At 37.8% G+C, this 24,557-nt stretch overlaps 1 protein-coding gene across 2 annotated transcripts in view; it reads right to left on the bottom strand.

Annotated features, from left to right (window-relative positions):
* Positions 1–24,557, bottom strand: part of nrxn2a (neurexin 2a) — a 423,124-nt gene that overhangs the window by 382,362 nt on the left and 16,205 nt on the right. Inside the window, exon 1 of one of the 2 annotated variants that reach the window (XM_084137437.1) lies at positions 13,372–13,655. The exons of the other annotated variant lie outside the window; for it this stretch is intronic. The gene's annotated coding sequence lies outside the window, so the exon portion shown is untranslated. Of the gene's footprint in view, positions 1–13,371; positions 13,656–24,557 lie in introns of those variants that run through there. 2 annotated transcript variants of the gene reach the window in all.

The raw sequence follows: 24,557 nt of genomic DNA, 5'->3' as shown, positions 1-24,557 counted from the left end.
GAGTTTGTTTTATCCAAGACTCAGCTTACTGCATTTATAAAGTATAATTAACCCAAAAATGTAAATTGTCATCATGTACTCAGCCTCATGTCGTTTCAAACCTATAATATTTTCATTCAACTTCCAAACACAAATGAAGATATACTTTTTATAAAACCTGAGAGATTTCTGTCTCTCCATTTATAATTTTCCACATCCCTCAAAGTGAAAGCTCAAACATAATTGAAATCACCATATTACATTTAGTTTTAGTAGTATGCTTATTCAAAGTGTTTTAGATGGCTTAATCTGATATGTATAGTACATTAATAGCAGGAGATTCGGGACATCGCGAGCAGCGGGAGAGTCTGTTTCAGTGAAATTACTACATTATTATACATTATATTCAACATATGGTAATGGAAGAATATTTTTGGGTCCGCATAATAATAATAATAATAATAATAATAATTTTAATTAAAAAAAAAAAAAAAAAAAAATATGTGACTTAAAATATCACAATAGCATTGTATTGTGAGTGTATCGTGATTTGTATCAAATCGTGACGCGTGTATCATTACACCCCTATAATACAGTGCATATATTTAGCAAAATGCTTTTCTCTGGAGTTATTTTTTCTAGCTAACTAATGAGTTAATGGACATTGAATATCTTACTTGAGGTAAATGTAACGTTATGTTAGGGCTGCACGATTTAACAGAAGTCATAATTGCCGATTATCCCCTTGAAATTGTAATTGCGATTATTAACTACGATTATCACAATTTACATATAGGCATATTATAATAAATGTTTATACAAAAATTGTTAACACACACACACACACATACTGTCCCCCTTTACTTGTACACATAAATTGTAAGAATATGATAATTGTAAGAATATGACTAATAGTAAAGACTACTAATAAATAAATATTAGGCCTATGCTAAAGCTATTAAACAGCAGTCCCAAACTAGTTTTTGTTAATACAATGTTGGTATGAGTCATTTAAAAATAAAAAAAATAACAAAAGTGAAAATAAAGTGGCATTTTGGGGTTATGGAAACGACAGTTACCATGGTTAATACACAATGCTGCCCTACAAAGGCAAAAGACCTTAAGTCGCTAGAGTGTGGAACTGAGAAAAATGACTTTAAAGATTTTTAGTTGTCCCGCCAAATTAATTATAGGTAGGACACTGGAAATCTGGCAAATAGATGTTTTAGTAATGAAAATTATATACATAAAAAAATCTTGAGCTCAAACTTGACTTTTGACCACTATTTTAAAATTACTGTACTCTGCCTTTGTATTGTCAGCAAAAAGTGAGAAGTCATGCCAAGGCAAAAGGCAGTAACTTCCACTATCAATATTTGGTTGCTGATCACCATTAACAAAATCATTATAGTAACACCTGTATAAAATCTAGTGATCATGGCATTTATTTTGTATAATTTACAATTATTTATAGCCATCTACTTTTTGCTATCCTGTGCTTTGGTTGCATTCTGATGGCATTATTAATACATTTGACATGCCAAAATACCTCCATAGATAGTTCAGCGTTGGCTCGACCGCGTTTAGGGCGGTGCTGAAGGCGCCGGTGAAGTTTTGGCACTCTGCCAGCTCGATGCATGAGTGTTTCAACCAGGTCCAGTACCCGAACTGAGTGAGGCGGGGCTTTAATTCTTGGTTGTATTCATCTGATACGGCAATGTGTAACGTTTTTCTGCATAATCCTTCGCGATCGATATCGCACGTTTGTCGACGGCGGGTTCAGACCATACCAAATGTTCTGACCGCAATTGTGCAGGACAAAGCTCTGAGGACATCAGAAGTTAGAGGGACTGATGGCAGCTGTACAAAGTACACAGGCTACACCGTAATTTTAATTTTAATGGACATTAAAACAAAAGGCAGATAACCGTACAATCTGGTAGGTAGCATTATTTGATAGAACACCGGCACAGTAACTTCATATTGACGCGTGGCTAAACAAAGGCAGAGTACCGTAACTCAATTGGAGCGTTCCAAAACAAGGCCAAAGAGCGGTAACTGATGTTACGGTGTTCTGCCTTTGTTTCTCATGGGCTTTTGGAAGTTACTGTTAAGACAACTCATCATTTTCTCAAAAAAACAACGGAATTGATTCAAGATACTCATCCACATGATAAAGGAGGTCTTGAATGTGCCAAAAATATAAATAACTCATTTTCGACCAAAAACGAAGTTACGGTCTTTTGCCTTTGCACGGCAAAAAAATACAGCGATACACAGCGCGCGTCGCCGCATTTGCGCGTCAGGAAAGAAAAACTTATTTCAGCGTACACTTACATCACTGCCTGGACTGGTAGTTCCTATTGTGCTGGGTTCTCTGAAGTAGTCGTGATTTGCCTCATAACATAATATGCTCTAAACACACACACGCAGAGTGGATTTTCTTTTGTAATCGCGGCTTTGAACGATTACATAATCGTGGCATCCTTGATCGTAATCGTGATTAGAAATTCGATTAATTGTGCAGCCCTACGTTAAGTGATTGTATAGCCTACAAGCTGTTTTATTGATGTCTTTCCCGAGTTAAAACACTGATTGAATGATTACATGAAACAGGATTAATTTTGGCAAGTTGTAAATATACCTGGTGTTCACCCATGTTTATTTTGTGCTTTAACTAACTAGTTAAACTTTGATTTTAACTATTCAAAGAGCGCCAAAACAACACCATTTCAAAATAAAAATCAACAGAATTTGAAAGTTAGGACTTTGCTTCATATTAAACGTAACAAAGCTTTTGCGATTATTGGATGGCAGGCACGCAACAAATGTTTAGTAAAGTTTTGTTCATGCTGCCCCACAACAAAAAACAGCACAGACTAAAAGATTTTAGTATTAGGAAACCATTTTATTATTACTTAGAGGTGGGCGATATATATCGTTTAGACGATAATATCCAAATTGTTGTCTGGACGATATGCAAAATTGGGATATCGAATATTTCATAATTTGTACAATCCGACCCCCCAAACATGAAAAGAGCTGAAAGAAGTTAAAGAGAAAACAAATAACGCACACTATAACCTTCTAAACAATTATATGTAGCGATTTTTAATACTGTAGGGCAGTACTATTCCCGGAAGCACCCTCCGAGTGGCCCAGCCCATGGTCCCGTGTCGTCAAAAACGCACATTCATAAGTAAATTCGAAATAGTGAGCGCAGAAGCACATGCGCAAAACCGTTTTGTAAAATGATTTAAGAATCAGCAATCAGTAGCAATCAGAGGAGGACGCGCTGAAAACTGTAATGCTGTTCTCTTCCTTCATAACTCGTACTGAGAAGGTTTGAGTTGCAGAGGAATTTGTGACTGTTTCACCTGTTCAACCACATCAAAGTTTCGTAATTAGTAAGTCCGTGCTTTTTCTCTTTTTGTTCTTATGTGCTGAAGGGCCGCTGTGCCTTGGTGAAACGGTGTTTGTACGTGAAGAGCTCTTTTCCAAAACGCCATAAACCTAAAAAGCTGCCTCAAAGAACCAGCAAAAGTAATGATTATGAATATGTAAAATATTGCAATAAGATATTTTAATTGTTTATTAATTTCTGTGTCGGCTGCAAAGATGAAGTCGACAATAGGCTATTGACTCGCGATCTTCACAGTAGGCTAGCTAGTGAACGCACCGGAGAAATGCACATTTATTATAGTTTTATTTTGTTTTGGATGGTTTTGTTTAGAACCAGCTTTCTGTAAATATATTTCACATTTTTTAGGCCTGTGAGGCGAGTAGGCTACGGTTCGGTTCATGATGATATAATCTCCAGTTCAAGCACCTTTGTTGTACTAGCCTATATATACTTTTTATGTATGAAATCCAGGAAATTGGTTAATGAAAAAATTATTAAAATTAAGATACAATTAATACAAAACGAAATTCGTTTTAAAGAAAGGCTTTGTGCTTTCGGTTTTGAGCTCTCTGTGAAAGTTTGAAAGTCTTTTAGTGCCGCTTTCAGAGCGCTCGCGTCCATAATGGAGAACTGTCACGTGTCACGTGTTTTTTCCTCATAAATGCAAACACCAAAAATAAAAGACAAAAGACTTTTTTTAAAAGACAAACAATCAATTTTTGGGAAAAATGATGGATTTATAACGTTTTGGGGAAAAATGGATGGATTTATAGCGTTTTGAAAATAATTTTTTTTACTTTGAATTTATCATCAACAATATTGTTGTTTGATTTAATAATCACTGTTGCAACAGGTGCCTAGTTCCGTTTTTTTATTTATTTTTTTTGTAAGTGGAAAAAGTATGGGCTACCTCAGATTCTGTTTAGCAATCCTTTATTGTTTTGTTTTTTCTATAGCCTACAATAATAGGTCAAATGCAGCAAGTCAAAATACCATCTGGACCTTCTTTGCCAGTTTGCACAAGTTTCTTTGAAGGATGGCAAAAATATCTTCTGAATATCGATATCGAGATATTGGAAAAAAATAGAGATATTCATTTTGGTCAATATCTCCCACCCCTATTACTGATTAAAATCGAGAAAGTAATATGGTCAATCCAGAGCTAGTCCACACAGTTGACATGTTTAACTGTTGTAGCTCATCCACATTGTGTTCCGGTCCCTGATTTTGGCTCTCCAAAACCATATTGGCCAGAAACTAGATGCTTCGGACGAAAACGTCCTGTAGCTGAAATTTCAGTGCATCGCTATTTACTCTAAACTGTAATGTAAACAAGCATTTTCTGTAAAGCTGCATTTAAACAAGCATTTTCTGTAAAGCTGCATTTAAACATGTATTGTGAAAAGCACTACACATATATGTAAATTGAATATAAAAATAGTGGTTTAATTATCATGCAACATCCATGATAATTTCACAATACATACATTGACATCTACATCCACACAAATGCAGATGGACGTGTTTGTCTGTTGTGTCATATCTTGTAATGTTTGAAGACACCCCCATTACCCTGTCTATTCTCCTCTTTCCAATAAAATAAAAGCTAAACCCCCCCAAAAAAGAAAATGGTAGTTTGCACTAAATAAATTAATTTCATTGTTTCATTGCCTAGGAAATACCTCAAAGCCATGTACAATGCCTTATGCTGTTTTTAGGATAAGCTTTTTTATTTTTGAGCATTGATGACCGGATATATTTCTCAAAACAAGATGTTTCTACAGTCACCATGGCATGATGCCACAAAGAGAGCAGACGTTTTGACTGTGTGTGTGTGTTCTGGCACAAACCAAGCCTTAACATCAAAAATAGAGAAAACAGAATATGCAAAACTATGGAAAACTACGGAAACCTGACCCGGTTAAAGCCATCTGCTATGCAACTATGCAAATGCAGTGTAAATCGAGTACAACTACGGTTGGGGCGAGGAAATAAATTGTAGGGCAGGTCACATGACCTTGTGCTCCGTTTATAAGACAACGGGAATGCTGGGTCGCACGTAGAGTGAAGCATTTACTCTGCTCGCATCTGCCCACCCCTCCTCCTACTCGCTCTGGCATCTGGCACCTTCTCCCACTCTGTAATGCCAGGTAATTACCTACCCTATCTGTTGCTGCTTACCCATTCTACCTACTCTCAAAACATTCAGGAAAAGCAGTGGGCTCCTTTAATTATCTACTTTCTGCATCACTCTGGAATGTGTCCAAGTCAATCCCCCTGGACTGCCTCAAAATAAATCAGGGATTCATACCAAAAACAGCCACGTTTGAGTCCATAGCACAGCATAACAGTACGTGTTGTGGGCTGTGCTGCTTATGTTGAGCACTGCAGTTCAAGCGACAATGTAATCTGCAGCTTCAAAGGGTACCTGGGAAAAAAGCGAGTCTGACCTGGACCTCTTCTAATGAAAAGTGCCTAAGCGGCCTTAATCACTGGATTCACACCATCTCGAACATGCACCGTGTTTGACTGCTTCTCAATGACCTGAGGTTCATTAATAATTCATTTGGGTTAGCAAGTAAAGTTCATCCAATGCCAATGAGCGAAATGGAAAGGAGGGTAAAAAAAACAACAAAAAAAAACAATTTCCCTAGAGGTGGAAACAGACACAAAGATCTCTGCGGTGACCTTTTTCCCCAACTTATCATCCGGAGAAGTGATCCCTAGTGTTTTTTTCTCGTGCTTCACTGGCATGGGGACTGAGTCACACGTCAGCCTGGATTAAAAGATGCCCAGTACTCCAGGCGTGTTTGCGCGTGTGGACGAACTGTGCACGCGTGACCTTGGACCTCGATAGAGCGGGCATGACGTGTGAACGTTGTGTGGCCTTAAGTTTATATGTGTGAGTCTAACAGCTGTCATGTCATTCTGGCACCTACGTTCTCTGCAGTCTTCTTGGTTTCCCAATTTGCTTCAGCTTAAAAAAAAAACTACATATACGGTGTCTGAACAAAGTCTGGGCTGATTTATAGACCCCCTAGTGACTTAAGAGACACAACCATTTAGCTATAGGCTTGCATAGACAGTCATGTGACAAGGCACAGGGCTGGTCCTTTGCTGCTATTCCTTCATGTATACTGCAGTACACAGGACAAATGAGTGAGCTTCACCAGACAGAGGGGCAGCTCCTCCGGAGCGCAAGGCAGACATCAGTGAAAAGCTCTGAAGCTATGGATGTCTGGGCCTCCCTCAGGGTGGATCATGCCTTCACCCTCAACAGCATCAATAGACGGCCGTCCGCACTTAGAGGGAGACTGTACATGTATTGCACATCAAGGATCCGTCCATGCAAGAAGTGCTGAAAAGCGAGACAGCCAAATAGCAGGAGTCTGGCGAGTGAGTCAGAAAGCAAACGGAGTCAAAGCATGATTCTTTCTGTACCTCTTTTTAGTATGCGTTCCTGTGAATGCGATGGGATGGTTCCGTGTTAATGGCCTGCCACATCATTATAAAGAATAAAGGAATGACTGTCGATTTATCTTTATATGTCATAGCCTAGGTCTGTGTAATTACGTAAAAAAAACAAAAAAACATAGCTGTCAAGGTTAGAGTTAGACAGACACAGATATTAAAATTCTTGATTATATTGTTCAATAATTATTTTCATGCTATGGGCGGTAACCAGTAAATGGCTGTTTTTTAAAATGACTTGAGCGGTCTAGGTGTGTGCGATATATATCGTCTGCGATAATATCGTAATTGTTGTTTTAACGATGTGCGATTTGACCGAGTATAGCCTATCCCTCATGCTTTTCACTTTTTATATAATCAACATAGATGAAATTAAAAAAATAATTTTTATTTAAACATAAATATGAAACTAAATCGTTTTCTTTAATGACTAGGCTATAACACATAGGCCTATTAGCCTACAGTACAGAGAAATTTAATGTCGGAGCGGGATTTGAGCGAACGCGTCTTATCGGTGAGCATGTGGGGGGAGAGGTACGATTTTCGAACAATCATCGATTATTATTTTGCTTGATATGCCAATCCTTAATATTTGGTGTTTTAAATGCCTGTTTGAGGTCTCTGTGAAAGTTTTAAAGCAGTCTTTTAGTGCCGCTTTCAGAGCGCTCACGTCCGTAACATTGTTTTTTACTCAAATGTGAACACGAAAAATAAAATAAAATGTAATTTTATGTTCTGTGGAGAGCCAACCCTTCTTCATCCGGTGGGTATATTACTTTTGGTTTGCGCAGTGTAATTCACAGAATTACTAAAAAATATTTTGCCACCTAAAAGTTAAAGATTTTTCGTATCACGTCCGTAACGCATGCCCTCATATTAAATATAAAACGCATGTGTAGACTGATATTTTTCTAATGTCTGGACTCCTTTATTAAGGGAGTATGGATATATAAACAGACGTTTCAATATATTGGTATTAAATGCATTTTCTGAGAATTTATATTTCAAGTTTTGACTGCAAATGTCACGTCCATAACGCTGGAATTTCCCAATAGTAATTAAAAGATGTGGTAGCATTGGATCTGGATGGGAAGGATAACTCTGGGAGTTGGAAGGGGTGTGTCGCGATTCTGCCTTCTCTCACCGTGACACAGGTTCGTGGATCTGAGTGTCGCGATTTCGGTTTCATAACGCATATCGTCGTTACAGCCCAAATAATCATAGATGACCCCACAGGTTTTTATTTAAAAGAAAGAACGTAGCCTACGTTTGTATGTAGGCCTAGGCAATTTATATTCACAATACTTACTAAAATAATTAATATTTTATTGCATTGTAATAGTTGTTTGAAGAGTAAAAAACAAAAAACAGAAAGAAAAAAAAAACGGTCGGTCTTAACGCAAGTTTACAACCGGCAGGTCGGTCGGACTAAAAGGAAAAAAAAATCAAAATTAATTGGGCCGGTCCTAAATTGACAGGGTCGGTCAGGTTACAGCAAACAACAATATTTTTAAGGATGGCATAATCTTAATCTCAATTAAAAATTGTGCAGCCCTAATGTACCATACTGCATGTTTTCCTTTTGTTTTGTGCTCATCTCATTAATAATTAAATAAAAGTATAGATCATCATCATGCAGCTAGTAAGCCTAATTCATACCCAGCATGAGCATAACAATGGAAGACATCATGAGGCAATGTTATGATGAACTATCATCATGCTAATTGCAAAATGCTTTAAAAAGTAATTAATTAAGCAGTGCACAAACAATCTGACAACTTGTCAGTTAACCAACACTGGGTCATTGTGTGAGCTGCACGAGACAAAATTCAATCCTAACACAGTCTCCAACATGGCTTACTGAGGCATTCCCTTCAAAACGGGTCCTCATACACAGATGCCAAATGACAGCACAGAAGGACGATAAAAAAGCAGGCTCACAAACCAGCCAGTCAACCTTCGTGTACAGACAGGGGAGGGAAAAAAAAAAAAGAAAAAAAGAAAAAGAAAAAGGAAGACCACCTGTCCATCAGGAAAGACACCAGGTTTCCTTCTTCCCCCTCCTCTCTCAGTATCTCTGAGCCCAATGATGGCCAGCGATACTCCTTATCAGCTGGTGAGATGAGATTTAGTTCCAGGCCTAACACTCATGGGAGGCTATTGATAATGCTAGTCCCCCCTTCTGCTCTCCTCTCATTTTCCTGAAGTGGGACCGGCCTCGCCTGGCCAAATCCAAACCGCAACCATGACAGCAACTGCAAAACTGATTTCGAATTAGTGTTACGGGATGACATCTACCGTGTTCCAGCTATGGATGAATACGATGAGCCATGCAAAACCCAGATGTGAGGTCTGGCAGTGGGCATCCCCTTAGTAAAATCCCCTCTTTTTCCCCACTGCTACCTGGATGGAAAGCTAGGTCAAGCTCCTGGTGATGGGTGTGATGTTGTTTTGACATCCATGCTGCTGCATACCCCAATGAATAATCGATGGTGCTTGAAAAAAGAATGCATTTGATTTTTTTTTTTCTTATTTTAGCACTGTTTTAAAAACGCTCATGAAATTTTCATTGTTTATAGGTACAAAGCCAGAAATGGCAAGTGTAACATGTTCAAAGCGGTGTTTTTCCATTACTGACCGTATATCCACGGCTACGAATCATTAATGTTCTTCATGCACAGAGCAAAACCATGTGCATCTTTGTGTCTACGTTTTTATAGCCTCGTAAATGGTTGCATATAACTGTCGAACTAACCTATTACACTGACAGACAGCAACTATTATGTGATATTGATCGCTCAAGCCTTTCAATAGCAGCGGTCCTGTCGATTTGATCAACTGGAGAAGCAGAGTTTGTCTAGAGCGCGTCTCAGTCGTAAACTTTAGGAACACATGTCTGAATGTAGCCTACATTTATCAAAACTCAATTTGACTGATTCACCTCAGCAGTTACTACACAAGTGATTCATATGCAATTAGTGGTGTTAATCATATACTGATAATAAACAGTGAATTTAATTACATCCATGATGTATTGTCATCCACAGCAAATGCTACTGGATTTTCGCACACGCCACAGCTCAAAAAGATTTATCTGACACCAGCTCACAATCGAGTTCTTCAGCCCTGGCTGCCCTGCCACAGAACAGTTGGTGATAGAGCTAATAGAGGGTTGCAACATGGCAACGGCAGAAAAACACAACAGATGTTCAAGAGGGCGATACAAAAAGGATCAAAACAGCATTTTGGCGGCTTCATTCTTTATATGTCCTGACGTTCATTATAGTTGACCAGTGTATAGGGGGCTACAGGATTAGTGGATGCAAAAACTGACAATTTGATTATAGTACTCTGGCCTCATGTTCAAAAACTGTATGACTTAATTTCTTCTGTGTAACATTAAATTGGGGAAATTCAAAGACAAAATTATGCAAAATGTAAAAAACTATAGAAATGTCAAAATAGTCTATATCATAAATAGAAGTCTATATTACAAGTATTCTGTGACTAGTTGCATAAACTGCTTAGACTAGTGTTCCCCCATTGAGTCTTCCCCTACTAATTTTTCAAAAGTCAATTACATAAAAACATAAGCCCTATCCGGGCGGAACTAGTATTCAGGGGGACGTTAGAGAAATTAGTGTTTCACAGATGTACTTTGTGATTTTAATTCTGTTGACAACCTCAGTAAAAATTATATAGGAAATGATCTGCTGTTTTTCAGCAAACTCAACGGTCCTCTGAGAAATCCAATCTTGTTTGAATGCGAATGTCTTGCGGATATTGTATTATCCTAATGCTTCTCATATGTTTTTTTAACTACCTGAGCTACCGTTTGCGCACCAATGTTCGGTATGCTTTCATTTAATTTCAGTTTCAGTATGGATGATTTCCGACGAAAAAAATAAATTAATAAATGAAGCCAAATCACAGAAACTGCGAAGACTGCCCATTAAAATATCAGTGTCAGATAAGAGTAAGATACTTGTCTAGATTTGGCTGCTCACTTATGTGGGTTTATTATAAACAGCCACTTCTATAAACTTGTGAAGTTTACTTATATAGGGTTTTTTAAATAAATTACAATTATATAAATTAATAATAAGCGGAAAGACATATACGTCATACGTGATGCACAGCACATGAGGTCTCTGTAACACCCACATCTATCTAACCCACACTCCCACCTCTATAAGAAACTGCGTCTGAAATCGCATACTCTAAGGTACTTGTTCTATATAGTGTGAATGTATTCCAGACGTACTACATTCGCCATGTCATCACATCAGTTGTGTCGCATCACTGCCATTCACAAATCCTCTCCCGTTGCCTCATATGGAAGCATATGGGTAGCAATATTCAATTTGAAATGTAATCTGCAAAATGAAAATGCAATATGTAATATGGCAATGCATTTCTGTATTTAAATTTACATTTTCCATTACATTTATGCAACATTTGGTGTATTACAGAATTTATTAGATATATGTTCTAGCAAAAACGAGAATTTAAATGTTATTTTTCTTAATTGCATTTACACTTACAGTTAAGACACTTGCGATTGCATTTTGTCCCGCAATGAATGTAGCAAAATTCAATGTGCAAATTGAGAATGCATTCCTAGCCAATCACGAATAAAGATAAGCATAGTCCTATGTGTATCAGACAATGAGAATATTTTCTAGAAAACGAAACCATCATTAACAGTCCATTATCCCAGATGTTCCAACATCGCACTGGTTCTATCACCTGCAGATGAGTAATAATCTTCAGAAACACTAGCATTTCTCTGTTCATACTCCACTTCATCTACCAGTGAATTTAACAGTCGTATCAGCTCTGCCGCCGTCGTGTTTCATTCCAACACCTCGAAACACTTAACACATTGCCCATGTTTAGGCTACCTGTTGCAGAGCCCCGCCTTCACGCAGTGATTGACAGGGTGGGAGGGGGCGGGGACGTGATCGACTAGGAATGCATTTTCAATTTGCATATTGAATTTTGCTACATTCATTGTGGGACATTTAATGACAATGCAATTGCAAGAGTCTTAATTGTGAGTGTAAATGCAATTAAGAAAAATAACATTTAACTGATCATTTCGCTACAGTTTTTGCTTGAACGTGTTAGACATATCTAATCATTTCTGTAATACATTTTAATTTTGCAACTTATAAAGCGTTAAAATATGGAGTCAATTTACATATTAAAACGAGTGTATGAAATGGCAAATGTAAATAATATAATAGATTTTTCTTTTCATTTTGCACCAACGTTGCACAAATGTAATGGAAAATTTAAATTTAAATACAGAAATGCATTGCCATTTTACATATTGCATTGTCATTTTGCATATTACATTTCAAATTGAATATTGCTACCCATATGCTTCCATAGCCTCATGGGATAGTAAAGTGTCCATCTTATGCACATTTCATAAACTGTACTGAGTACTGTGAATTCGGACATACTTCTTTTGTCATACGTTTTTTCGCCTAGTAGGGAAGTTGCCATTTCGGATGCAGCCAAGCCAGTTAGTCCAGTCCGAATTGGTATGAAAATCACAGACGTCAAGTGATAAGTATTATAACTCAAACGTTGTTTAGAAAACCAGTTCCATCCAAATAGGGCTATGATTTGTTCACAAATTAGACTGATCTGGTACTTAGACTGATGATACACCGTTCGGCATGAGTATCACTGAAAAACTACTGAAATGTGAGGCTTGATATTTTCTGTCATAATTCGCTGTCATTATTTGAAAGAGAGCAGCCAGGAAATTCTTAAATACGTCTTCCACAAAAGAAAGAAAACCATATGGGTTTGGAACAACCTAAATAATGATATTATCTATCTGAGTTGTTTGGGTACAAATTTGAATGTGCCTTACACTATAGAAATGCGGTTATGTGGTGAAATGGACTCCCTAAACTTGTTAATGACGATGCATAAAAGAGACTGAATCTTCTCAAAATATTAGACATGTCCAGAAACACTCCCACAGGCCTCGACTAATTATTTCAGAAGTCACAATTTATTCGGACCATGTTTACATATGTGTCCTTTGTGAACTTGTTTAGAGGGTGTATAATACCCTCCAAAAATTCGTTCCACGGAAACAAACATTTTAGCAGCAACCCATTCGGAGGATGATATATAGCCCCTTATCCAAACAAAAGGCTGTTTTATTCCCACGGCTTTTCCATTTTTCTCTCGCTCTCTCTCGTGCATCTGAGAGCCGCACATGGCATGACTCGAATGGGGACAAATCAATACACACAGCGACCGTTAGTAACGCTATACTGGCACGCAGGTGTTCAACAAACCCATCACCAATGAGGAATTCTAAAAAGATACACTTCCGAGGGGTTAACAATAATAGAGAACAGACAATAACATCTTCACTTATGAGTCAACACCATCCGTTCACTTCCCCAGCCCCGCGCATCACCTGCATTTGTGAAAGCACATATTCTGATGACAAAAGCATCTGCAGAGACACACAGAAGTGCCCTTACCTGTGTTTGTGGCTGAAAGTGAGCGCGCGTTATCCCCACTTCTCACTGGAAATTGTTCGTTGGTCTTTTGTATAGTCCAGAGACGCGAAATGCGGTTGTTTGCCCTCCCCTTTCACTGGCGTACAGACAACGGCTGTGTGAGCGAGTCAAGCCGCTCCACCTGCATGAAACGACACAGCAGATCTGCCGCTCAGTGCGCGCGTTCTCCCGGTAGCGGTTATAGGCGCGAAATGAGGGCGCGGTCAGTGGAACACCTCACCAATCATCCCGCGCGAGCACTTCGCCTTCCAACCTCACCGACGACAGGATGACTGCGGCACAGCGCACAGCTGCCTCAATGTGACTTACTTTTACAAAATCTGGACCACCGACTATGTCCAGAAACTACGTCTCATCCACCCCCCTTCTCTGTCTCTTAATCCGTTTAGACCAGGGGTTCCCATCCTTTATGGTCTGCCGAACCACTAAAATATTTATTTTAAACACTCTGTAATTTAAATAACATTTATCTCAATAAAATATATATTTTTTTGTAATTATTTGTAATTGTAATTTATTTGATGTTAAATGTATTTAATGTTGGACTCCATTAAAAAAAAAACGTACGTGGCTCTAAGGAGTGCATGATTCTGATTGGTCAGCTCTGTTTTCAAATCAAATATTTATATAAAATCAACGCTGTCCCCTCATCAGAGCAAACAAACCCTTTCTGTCTCTTTACAAGTACGATAAATTAGTTTCAGCTCGAATACATTTTTAATGTGTCTGCATCTTATCTATTTATCCACCTTATTTTGCAATGCGGAAGTGAGCTATTTTTTGTTAATGTGCGAAACCTTCATTAGGTAAAGTAGAAGAATTAAAAAGTTCAGTAAACAGTAAAACTATTTGCACTACAAACCAATGTGTTTATGTGATAATAAATTAAAATAATATGATAATTACTGGTTTGCAATTTACAGTTAAAAAAAAAAAAATTAGCTTAGACACTAAAAGTGGTACTTGTTGAGGCCCACTCAGTGAAACCATTCACTCACTCCAGTTTTGAGAAATGGGGCCATAGTTTCAAAAACTGTGTAAGCATTTTTTTTTTTTTTTTGAAAAACTGTAAAGGAGTAAAATGGACTGTTTTTGTACAGGTAAAGTAACTGGAAGCAGCTTTAGGCCTAGCTTCAATGGATGAATCCGAAATCGCCCCCAATACACTCAAATAGGGCGTTATTTGAGAGGACAGCCATTTGTAGTGGTGTCCAAAACCATAGTGGACGTTATCATGTGCACTGATTCAATCCCACACTGCAATAACGAGTGTACAAATGATGTACGCTCAACGGCTGTCCGAATTCACTCACTCGTTTTCATTCACTCCTTCAAGTGAACTGTATTAGTGGACTAAAGTAGGGAATAGTGAATGAGGATTTAGGGGGCGATTTCGGATTCAGCCAATGTCTGCACCCGCTCTAACGCCAAATTCGACATAAAACGGAAGTTGTGATGAGGTGTGTTCGACTTGAAGCAGTGCTGCGCAGTCCGAGCGGTGTATATGATATCAAAGAAAGTACAGTGAGAACGAGAGCAGGCGGCTTTATATGCTTTCGAATCCCTCTCGCGGTACTTTGATGTCATACAAACATCAGTCTGCACAGCGCCACTTCAGGTCGAACAAACCTAATGCCAGTTTGCAGTCAGTTAGTCCTGCCCTCCACCGAGACATACGTCATGAAGAGCATATGCCATTTTGAGGGGGAGGGTAGGTTGTTTTTGATTAAAGATTACAAATTGGGAAAAAATGAAAGATGTGCATGGATAAATAATTTATTACAAGCACTGCAACATTCTGTAAAAAAAAAAAAAAAAAAAATTGGATTTCAGGGTGACTTTAAAAATGTAGCTGTGAATGTCCGGATGAATGTACATTATATAACTTGCTATTGCCAATGAATCAAAATTTCACAAACCCCTGCAGCTTCATCATGAACCACTAAGGCATTTAGGGCTCTTTGTAAAAAAAAAAAAAAAGCTCTATGAAATACTTGATTCTGATTAGTCAGTCACGGTTTTCAACAGTCAAATATTTATAAACAATGACTTTTGTCCATGACAACATGTGTTTTGCATCTTTATAAAGATAATACATAAATTTAATATCAAATCAGTATTTCATGTGTATGTATTTGTATTTATCTGTTTGTTGGTTGGTTTTTAGCTGTTTTCGCATCAGGGCTTTGTTTGGCGATGACTGGCTGAATGTACATTTAGAGCACTTTGTAAAGAATCGTACATATTTTTCTTATTTCTGTACTTTCACATTATGTACTGAATTAAGTGAAGGACTTGCTTCCTGTGTATGTGTGTGTGTGTGTGTGTGTGTGTGTGTGTGTGTGGCCATCTGCGTAGGGCCAAAAAAGTTATAAAAAAGTATAATTTAACCATGCAGGAACATCTTTCTTATACCACTTAACCTTGAAATGAGCCACCTGGCTCTTCTCTGCCATTTTATAACATTTCAAATCTTATGACTCCTCAGCTCCCTTGGCCTTATGGGACTGCAAAGTGTCCATTGTTTGCACTTTGCACGCTTCAGAATCTCAGCGGATGCTGTAGGTCATCTGGGTATTGTACGCCTACTGTTTCACTGAGTTAGTTTGATACCACAAACTCAGGCATCCAACTCAATTCACACTATACAATATTGAAGAACACATATTTGGACGCTGGGTTAAATTTAAGGTAAATGTTGACCAAAACATAGCACAACTCTGAGTAACTGACTTAGTGCTGTTCAATTGAATTATGATTAAATATTTTAAAGGCACACTATGCAAGATTTGTACCTTAATATAACAGCTTCGAAGTCATTTCGATGGTAAACCAGCAATGCAGGTTTGAGAGGTGGTGTCCCGCCAAATCTCGCGAGAATCACGACTTGCTTTACGGCACGACGTCACATACATCAACAACATATGAAGCAGCCTCTATGGAAGACACTAGCATGCATTTCAGACGTGAATCATGGCAGAGTCGACGAAGAAAACGAAGAAAGCGCGGTCGGAAGAGTCAAGGAAAAGAAAACGATAAACTATTTACAACAGTAATGTTAAATGCAAGTACTCCACAGCGACTCTAGGGGTCGCTGTTTGACAAAAACGGAAACTGCATAGTGTGCCTTTAAGTAGGCTATGAGTGTGTCACTAGAGAAAATAAGTGTTCTGGGGTCAAGTGAGACAATGAGTATATATTGTTTACCATATCCTTTTACCACAGAATTTAATTTCAAAGAGATAAAATGTGTAACGATCTTTGCTTCAAATAAATGTAAAAACGCCAACGCGCATGGATTCATGCACTTGATTATACATCAGCTATAATGCTGCGGGCTGTTTTATAAGTTGAACATTTCCATTGTTTTCTTTTTTTACTGTTATTTTGTCCTCGAGTCATACATCTTTAAATGCATTAATGTTTAACAGATTACTTTACATTCGCAAGCTTTGTGTAATGAGCCAAATACTCAAACAACAGCTAGTATGATTAATGGTATCTTAGTAATTCCCCCATGTGTTACCCTCAGCTAATAACCTTATACACAAAGCCTGGACCTCAAATGTCTGGTCAGGCATGATTTTAACAAAACTGCCTCACTGTTTCACTTGAGGGGGGACTCCATAAAAAAAAAAACATGCATAAAAACATAAAACAGGAAATAATGTCAGACAGGTCCCATGCAGACCCTCATGACTGTCAATAGGTCTCTTAAAATAGCTGTTAATTTGAACTTTTTATGCTAAGACAAGGTAAGCTCAGGGTGTAAAACATCATGTAGTGGTTCTCCCAAAAATGTATTGATATTTATGAATTAATAATAAAAAAGACAATTGTTGTAAAATAATACACAGTCACACACACACACACACACACACACACACACACACACACACACACACACACACACACACACACTACTGTGCAAAAGTCTTAGGCACTTTAGTATTTTCACACAAAAAAAGGTTTTAAGCCAGTTATTTATATCTTTTGCTGTAGTGTGTCAATATAGGAAATATCAGTTTACATTTCCAAACATTCCTTTTGCCAAAAATTGTAATAATCCAGTGAGATTTTTGTACACACATGGAGTCTGACAACAGCCGGTATGATCTGATCTCACCAGCATCGAGTCCGTCTGTGAATACATGAAGAAAAAAATTAGACAGAATAAATCCAGAAGAACTGCGGCAACATCTCCAAGACGTTTGAAGAAACCTACCTAAATATACTGATTTATGAATTAATAAAAAACTAAAAAAAGAATTAAAATAATAATAGTTGTGTTTAAATTGTTTAAATAGAAAATAAATAAGTAAATAATGATTATAATGTGTACATTTACCTGTTTTCAAGAATATTTTATTAAAATTAAACTGTTCTTTAAAATGGTATAAAAGCCAAGTTAATGGTATAAAACAAATGGATTGCTTTTCATTTAACATTCCCATCTCATTTCTGAAAACAACTATGAGCTTTTGAGCATTCCAACAAGTGCCTCGAGATGAGTGGGGAGTGGGGGGGGGGGGCTCTCTATCTTACAACAGCAGACGGAAACCCAGCCTCTCCAAACTGTGCCTTGGCATTGACCGCTGTGCACACAGCACCTTACACACTCAGGAAAAGCATCTAGACTGGCGTCGTTCCCCGACCACCCTGCCTCATCTGTATTGAGCTGTGGCATCACTGAATGATTTGCAATTATTATTATTGTAGAAGTTTCCATTACTCTTGTATAATGCCGTTTCTTGCATTCTTTCGCTTCTCGCGCACTACTTTGAACTTGGAGTGCCATTATGCATAAGAGGCTCCATCAAAAGAAAACATGCAAATGGATATTTTGTGGATATGGTTAAGCTGAGAGTGTGTGCGTTTGTGAGTTTTCTGACAAAGCTAATGATAGTCTGTTGTGGACCGTGTCAGAACAGCCACATTGTCACTGTAACTTGTGTTAAACGATCACTGGGTTTTAAAACCTGGACCGTGTGGACATGGAGACCTTGAAGCCTCTTCAAGCCCATAGAGCGCAGCTACATGGGAGACATATTAATGCAGACTGACAAGGACATGGGACATAGACTCTCTGCCTCATTCTCTCCCCCTATCCTTCTCTCCATAATGTGTGGTTTCAGGAATAGCCACACTAACAGAAGGACGGCATGATGGGGACCTTGGAATGTAATCATGTCATTACCGTGTGAGTGAAGTATGAAATAGTGAGAGAGCGGGTGAAAGATTGACTGGCCTGAAATGGCAATTGCTTTAGGGGGGTGACTGCTCTCACGCAAGTGACACCACAACAAGCTTTCTGCCTCTTTGTCCCTATTGTGCCCTCTTTATTTTTAACACAAGCGTTCACTTTCTCTCTCTCACACGCACACACTTGTATTTCTGAGTCAAACGCATCTCTCAGACACACGCAAACCACAACACAGATTTTGAAAAGCAGCCAATTGTCTTTGTGCAGTCACTAGCGTTTCTCCAGGGCTGGCTGTGAATTAACTCAACACAATTGGGAGATTAAAACACATAAGAGCCTGCATTTAACCACTTCTGTCCTCCGAGCGGGGCAGGATGCCAGTGAACAGCCTCTTGTGCTGGGTTTAGATTTGGGTCATCAGCTCGGTGTGGTCTTATCTAAATGCACCGCGGCGATAGTGCGGCAGAGGAGCTCGAGGCCTTCCTCATTATTTAGCAGTTCATATCAGTTTATTAGTGCCCGCGCAATTATGCCGCAAATCTCGCTTCTTGGTTTAGTGCGGTAAATACTTATAAATAAATCACGGCCCATCTGTCATCTTAACTGGATGTCAATTAGGCAAGAACGCAGTGGCACATTTTTCATTATGTGAATGTACAGTAACAAGATCAGTTTTTGTTTCAGGTGGTGCTGTGTTTTACAGCAAATATCTAATCGCATGATTGTTGTGCATGTCAGGGTTGTGCAAAATTTAGAAGAATTGGCTCTGTGTCAAATCATGTGAATGAGGGTACATTTTAATTGAATTGGCCACAGACCACAGGAAACTGCATCGGAATTTGAACTGAAATGACAGGAGTGTTTATCTATCTATCTATCGAGGTCTGTAAGACTTTTTAATGTTCAATGGTCTTGCTCACCCAGGCTGTATTTATTTATATCAAAAGTACAGTAAAAAAAAACAGTAATATTGTAAAATATTATTATTATTTAAAATAGTTTAAAGAGATTTTTGCAAGAAATGTAATAATTTTTATCTTCATTACAGCATCATTACACCAGTCGGAAATCATTCTAATATGCTGATTTGGTGCTCAAGAAATATTTCTTCTTATTATCAGTTGAATCATTTGTGCTGCTTAATATTTTTGTAGAAACCTAAATACAGAACCAGAATACTTTATTGGATATAAAGTTAACATTTGTAACATTATAATGTTATACAATACAATCAGTTTTGCTCAATTTAATGCACCCTTGCTGAATAAAAGTATTACAGTAATCTCGCTCAGAAAAAAAACTTACTGACCCCTAACACATATCACTAATCTGTCATCATCGTCATTGTCCATAAACCTTCAAGACTTTTAATACCTTTTTACAGGTCGTTTGCAAGTCAAAATGCGCGTGCCCCGAAAACCCGCGTCTCAGACAGCGCACGAATACTGCATTGAATTCTCTTTCACGTCTTGCGGTTGTACGGACGAATTCACACAAAATTGTGTAAACATGCCCGTCTTGGCAAGTATCCTAGTAAACAGTCGATTAAATCTCAAGTGAACATAGACAGTAGGCTATTCATATCGGACCCCGTGCATTCGGTCTTAAAGGGACAGCAGTCTAATAAACCTGCTGCTGTGTTTTAATGTAAACCAAACAAAGGACAACGAAATCACTCACTGCTCTTGACTAAATACCTTTTGTTACTTTATAAAGATCCATTTAATTTATGCAGTAATGTATATGCAGTATTATTTCCCATTTGATTATTCAAATTTCTGTACAAAATTATTGTTAGACCTAGACCTACCTGAAAAACTCTAAAAACACTTTAGAGTGCATTTCTTTTGTAGACTTTCTTTGTTTACTGTTTAATTGTTTTTAATAATGTTTTAAATGTACATTAATTAGGCTAGTAGTATCAAAATTGGAATAGAGAATTGTGATATTTCACTAGTATCTAAACATTTGAACCAGTGACACGATCTTCAGCACTGAGCCCTGCTGAAGCAGCTAAATATGCGCTGTGCTATTAAATGAAAGATAAAATATGATAGAGCAATAGAATGAACAGTTAAAGTAACAGAAGCTCATACATACATTTTAGCAGGCTTAATTAAGCATGAAAATAACTGATGGAAATATTTGCTGAACAAATTAAATTTCATTTCATTATACCGAACTACCCACAAGTGCTGAATTACTACTCACACAGGACATATTTGACGAATTAAACTTGTGAGGTAGCGCAGCGCTGTTTCACTTGGTCTACACTATCATACTAAACTGCATTTGAGTGTGTTGAAAGTCATAATGTTATTCTATGTGTTAGTTTGTTGGCTATATGACACTAGCAGTAAGCTAGATCAACATTAGAATAACACACTGATCATAATCTAACATTTCATCATGTTGAGCTATATAACATTGATTCATTTTATGGACATTTGCTCACCTGTCTAATAAAGTACATGCAAGTCAAGTCAGTCTCTGTCAAGTCAAAGTTTGTCTCAAAGCTCTCGGCATCTCGAAAACGCCACGCCGATATTGATCCTTTTTTTATTTCTCCTTTTGTCCCAAAGTCTGCTAATTGCCATGGTCCATAATGTTTGAATGAAACAACAACAGCGTGCTGCTAAACATTACGCAGTTGTCCACGTATGTTGCCATGGTTACTATGGCAGTACAAGCGGTTTTAGTGCATCCCTAATTTCTATGAATTTTCATTTATTTATTTTTTACTTTACTTTCTAATATAAAATTTCTGCATCCTGTTTGAAACCCCAATCCAAGCTCAATTCAAATTCAGGAACTGAATTGGAATTTAAAAGGCATTCTCAAATCAATTCAAAATGGTGCACAACCCTGGCACATGTAACAGGTGTTAGCCTATATGAATGAATAGAAATCCTATACGACACAGTAGATCCGGTCAATAGTCCATGTCCGGCATACAGGGTGACTTGACTTCACCCAAGGATGTCCTTGAAAAGCCACGGAAATGAGACTGAGAGAGTTAAAGAGAGAAGAATCAATAAATAGGAGACAAAACATTTAAACAGAATGGATTGGATCTTCCTTCACCTGTTCAAGAAAGACCCGTACTCCCTGTCACTCTTCCTTGGCACAATCTCCAGGGAACTGTTCACAGAAATACAGCCTGACTCTGCAGTGCTCCTGATAAGGGCCCTACGCAGATGGCCACACGCTCGCACACACACACACACACTCACACACTCACACTCACACACACACACTGTATTCCCTGGATACAGAGCTTTTATGTAGTTCGCCTTTTTTGTAGGCCTCCCTGTCCTCGATCGGTGGTGTTTTGGAGGCAAAAGTTAGTCAGTCTATTATGATAACAAATCCCCCAAATGTGACGGTACGGATTAATTTATCATCAGTGAAACACAGTGTTCAACTTGTCCTGCCGCTTTTGTTTAGCTACCTTCACACATTTTTCTATTCTTGCTAAATTCCGCCACCCTTTTACAATAGGCTCTCCAACAGCCTGTGTTCTGGCATTGTGCTTTTTGTTTCATTCCAGACAGCCTCTTAGTTCAAGACTTCAGTTTTGTTATTGCAACAAAGACATTTCCCTTCCTTACTTTTAGGTCAAACGTCATGTGTTATGCACCGCCCTGTGGTAAACTAGGTTGTTCAGACATTGTCATAAAAGTGCTCAGCCAGTCTTTTCCCTTTCTAGATAATAATGTAAAGCTCTTTTTTCACTGTTCCACTGTCTCCTCTGGGAAAGAGGCATATGATTCTTTTCTCATCAACTTCTTGGTTCTTAGACTGCTTTCTGCTACAAAGAAATGTATTTGCAATTACACAAGCAAGAGTGCAGTTGATCCGAATTCCGAAATAACAGCACGAGAGTTTCAACAGATCAATAAACAAGAAATTCATGTTGAGTAACTTACATTTTAGACACATTACTTTTTCAGGTCCGCCAATGAAAATAGTCAAAGCAGAATTTAGCAGTTGTGCATTTCTGAATGTATTTGTTGTTGAACAAATCAGTTATGTGAATGATTCAATAACTAATTAATAAAGATTTCAATCTCAGAATATAATATCAGTCACTTGTTTCGTTCATAAATTAAGTGTTTTGAACAAATTGGTTGTAACAACTCACTAAAGACAAAGTCATTTGTTGACATGCTGGAGTAATGATGCAACCTGCAAAAAAAAAAAAAAAAATCACCACAAATGTGTGATAAAAATAGTGAAAAGTATTGTTGAACTATTTAATATTTTCAGCTAATAAGTTTCTAGGTCTGAAACTTACTTTTGTATAAAAATAGTGGGTATGACAATGTTGTATGTTTGGTCTTGGCGGAATAGATCTGCTAAGCTGCTGCTGCTTCTGCTGCTTCTGCTTTTATTGCTGCTGCAAAGCAAATACAGGACTTGTTAATGTCAATACATACACGACACACTGCTGTGAGCAAGTAGGACATGCTGCTGCTGTACAATATAGTGTACATGAATTACCCGTAGATCTATACAGGTGGAGCTGGGGAAGGTGGAGGGTTTCTGAAAGTGCGCTGCACTGCTAAGGCAAATGCTACCCAAGTATTTGAAGGTTGAGCAGTGAGCTCATTGGCTACTGATACGGCAGGAACCAATCAGCTGCGTTGTAAAGATAACGATGTGATTATGAACAGGTGAGTTAAAGGACCTATTAGCCTGCGCCATCTAGAGTTTCATGCCAGAACTTTGTATTATGCTGACTGAGGGAAAATACCTCACGCATTTTACAGTTTTTCTCGATTGTTTACACACATTTTCTGAAAGCATGCCTCATATTCTCAGAACTCTACACACAAATCAAAAAACACACACACAATGGGCAAAACCCCTCAATTCTCCTGCAAAATGAAACTTTACATTCAAAACAATGTTATTTCTTCTTAAAATGGTATTTTGTTTTCAAATGACACACACAAACCATCATATGAACAGACATTTATAAGAACCAGTTGAACACTGATGTGCTCAATGTAAAACACTATGATGAATGGAAAACACTTCTCCATTCATCATAATGACTTAGGCCTTTTTTTGTTCAGTGTTACACTTACTACAGACAGTACATACATAAGTGTGTTGTAAAATATTTGAGAATATTGTTTGTATACTCAGAACACACAAATACATGGTAACAAATATATTTTATTTTTCCCACAAAAACAATGTACACAGTGTACATCCCAACCAACACAAAGTTGTACATACAGTGGTCTACATACAAAACAACAGAAGAATTGACTGTATACAGTTACAGTAAAAAAAAAAATCCAATGTTGGCATCCATTGCTCCATTGAAGAGCTCACCTGTTGCCCTTTTATGCTAAAGCTCTGATTGCTAATTGTAAAACTGTGTGACGGGTGTTTGCCCATGTGATGAGTCAGTGTGCATATTTGAATGGCAGTGTGTTCCTTGTGAAAACAAGAAATTTTCTACATGAAAATTGTGCCAAAAGCAGAGAATTGTGTGTAGTGTTTTGAAAAAGGTGTGTTTTAGAACTGCAATTTGAGTGTAAAGCAGGAATTGTGCTTGTAGTTTAGCAGAATTGGTTCAGGGGGTTGGTGAATGAGTTACATGTTGTGGTCATTGTGTCTCAAGTACCAGTATTTGTGTGTAAACAATTGAGAAAAACTGCAAGATATCATTTTTTTACTATTACATAACACCAATATTCAAGCTTTGTTTGTGATATTCTGACACTTTGTGCTATTCTATTTAGCAATAATACGCTATTACTCAAAAATAATTAAGGTGTGGTCACATTAGTTAAATTTTAACAAGATTTTACTGACCACTTGACATGGTCATTGTGCATTGTCAAGAGTGTAGCGATGTATAAAGCACAGCTCAAACCCCCAAAACATGGATTTCTATTAAAATTACTGGATTTTGCCACAAAATTTC

Source organism: Abramis brama, assembly GCF_963993115.1.
Source record: "Abramis brama genome assembly, chromosome: 15".
Taxonomy (NCBI): domain Eukaryota; kingdom Metazoa; phylum Chordata; class Actinopteri; order Cypriniformes; family Leuciscidae; genus Abramis; species Abramis brama.
The sequence above is the reverse complement of the archived record's forward strand: the minus strand, read 5'-3'. Positions and strand labels throughout refer to the sequence as shown.